This window comes from Grammomys surdaster, unplaced genomic scaffold, assembly GCF_004785775.1.
Source record: "Grammomys surdaster isolate TR1022 unplaced genomic scaffold, NIH_TR_1.0 208, whole genome shotgun sequence".
Taxonomy (NCBI): Eukaryota; Metazoa; Chordata; class Mammalia; order Rodentia; family Muridae; genus Grammomys; species Grammomys surdaster.
Window position 1 is genome coordinate 3160791 of NW_021604653.1, and position 3149 is coordinate 3163939.

Genomic DNA, 3149 nt, shown 5'->3' on the forward strand with positions numbered 1-3149 from the left:
TTTTTCAATTTAAAGTAACAGATTCTTAGAAAAAACAGTGTATAGTTTTATATAAGTAGAAAATTAACTTTAATTGATATAGATAGAAATTACAAATACATTAATTTGTTTTATATTGTATGTTAAAATATATTATAATGAAATATTAATCCAGCATTATGGCTTTTAGAATTTATTAGAATAGCCATTACTTTTGTATTTGTGTTTCTCTCTCTCTCTCTCTCTCTCTCTCTCTCTCTCTCTCTCTCTCTCTCCTCCCCCCTCTCTCTTTCTCTGTGTGTGTGTATGTGTGTGTGTGTGCATGTATCCCAAAGTGTGTGCATGTATCCCAAAGATGTATGGAGGTCAGAGAGTCATTTGGCTAGCTGTTGTTCCTCAGGCAGCATCTAACTTTCTCTTTTGAGACAGGGTCTTTTACTGGCTCAGAACTCACCAGGTAGGCTAGGCTAGGGATCTTCCTGTTTCTACTGTCTCCCAACATTAGAATTATAAGTATATACCACCTTGCCTGGTTTTTGTCTCTTGCTGGATTCCAGGGTTTGAATTCAGATCATTGTGTCTATTAAACCATCACTTTATGGATTGACTCAGCTTCCTAGCCCACAATTTGCTTTTTTAATTTGATAATTTTATACATGAAAGTACTAAATTTTGGTTATTTTGGCCCTCCCCCCTTACTTGCTCTATTCCTATGCCCCTCTACTTCTTGTTGGATCTCTGGAATGTTGCTTCATTCCACCAAGTCCCTCTTCTTTAATGTCTTTTCATTCTTTATCCACTGTTTTTAAACAGGATTGCTTGCATAAAGATGAACCAGGCAGTATTTACTGGAAGATAGATAACTCATCAGTGGCTATATCATTAAAATGCTAATATTAGAATGCTGATAAAATAAAAATAGCACCCATCTGAGACATGACATGGCCAGAGGTTTAGGAAGATAATTGCATTAATTGCCACTTGGAGATTGCTCATTTTACCCTGTGTGTTATCTGGATCGTGAGTGAGTGTGCTTCTATATCTCAGCTAGCCTGATTCACCCCCAATCTCTCATGACAAGGAAAATGAATTCACATAAGGCATCTCTTCTTACTTGGATAGACTTAACACTTTCTATGTTTTTTCAGTAACTAGTTTTTCAGTAACATTTGCAAAGAAATATACCACTGTGGTATTAGTTTAGCAATTAAAATAAGACATAGCTATTTAGTTTTTGCTAGTTTTCAATGAGCAAATGGATTTTAACCTGGGGAGGGTGAATGATCTGAACACAGTTGTGTTTAACAATAGAGTAATTCAAATTAATGTGAAAAATCAATTGAAATTTCCAACTCTGAGTTGATTTTTAGTGAAAAGTGGTAACCATGGATTCTTTCCATAAAAGGAAAAAGAGGAATATATGTCGTGTTTCTGTGTTCTCAGTTTCAGAGATGTTTTCAACACAGAAACATAATTTGATTTACTTAGTCTTATGTGTATGCACCACACACATGACATGTAAATTTGCACCATCATCTATAAAAATTCTAATATGCTAAGTTTAGAATAAGCTAATGAATGTAGAAATACAGGCCTACGTTCCAAGACCCATAGGAAGAACTAGGCAGGAGAAATGTCTAAGTTGTAGAGTGCTTGTCTGAAATACATAAAGGCCTATGTTTGAGCCTCAAAATCCCACAGACCAGGCATGATGGCATATGTAATCCCAGAACTTGGAAAATGGAGGCAGGAGGATCACAGTTTAAATATCATCCTGAGATACATAGTGAGCTAGAAGACAGACTGGGACATAAGAGACCTGCCTACAAACAAAAGTCTATCTCATCAAGAAAAACATTTCTTCAATATTAGATTGAATTAGGTACAACTAAGAATTTGAAGATCAAAACTGATCAACTATATGTAATTATTTTCATTGTCAGTTTTAAAAGGTGTGTTTCCCATTTATAGCTACTGAAAAGATTATACTAAAAAATAACCTGGGTAAAAATGTCCAATTAATACTCACAGGGGAGGGAGGGAGCAAGTCAGAGGTGAGACCATTGGTTTCTGTTGACTTGATTTCTACTAATCACTTTCCTTGGAATAAAAAAAAAAAGTGTGGGAAACTAAAAGACTACACTCTAAGTATCTGAAATTAAGTATAAAGGGAAGAGTAAATCCAGTCTGGAAAATGGCCATGGGGCTTTCTCAACTTGTGGTTGAATGGGGAAATTTATGTTTTGAGAGTGTCATTTATTGTAGATAAATACACACTAATACAAATATATGTACAGGAAGACACAATTAAACATAAAAATGTTCAAACACGCAGAAACACATGGATAGAAACTTAAGTGTACAGAAACACACAGAATCCCATCCACACAACCTTCTAGTTGATATATAATACGCTGCTGGGTCTGTTGATAATATGATTGTGAGGGTTGCCAGCTTACTAGGGAAGCATTCCTATCTTTTAAGGCATATTTGTCTTCCCTTCACATGGAATCAAGGATAAGGCTTATTGAAGGACTTCCTAGAGAACAGAACTATGAACTAGAGCTGAAGCTCTTCAAACATCATTTCCTAGCCCCAGGGAAGGGGTCTTTTCAACACTGGCCAGCATGATTTCAGAACTAAGGCCTAAGTTCGATGACAAAGAAACAACAGTAATGTCTCGATAAGGTGCTTGCCTGGAATGCATTAAGGCCAGGATTTGAGCTTCATTTTTCCATGGACCAGGTGTGATAGTACAACTTGTAATTTTAGCACTTGGAAAGTGGAGACAGGTAGATCACAAATTCAATACATAGTAAGTACAAGTACTTACTCAGATACATAGTAAGTTCAAGGACAGCCTGGGTTACACGTCAATAGACTCATGATTGATGATGCTGTTGATTCTTCCTCTGTGGGGTTTCTTATGGCTGACATTCTACCCTGTTCCTAGCATCAGCTGTTGCCTTTTGGGTGCCTGAAGATCATGTCACTGTTCATTTTAGTTTCCAAGTTTCCAAGTTGAGAGGAATCATGTTTGGAATGGACTCTAGGCACTTTTATGCAGTCCTAGGATTTGAAACTCAAACGGCAATAATACAGCTTCTGCTTTTATTTTTTTGTGGAGAACAGATTCATTAGATGGACATAAGAGAAGGAAATGTAGATGC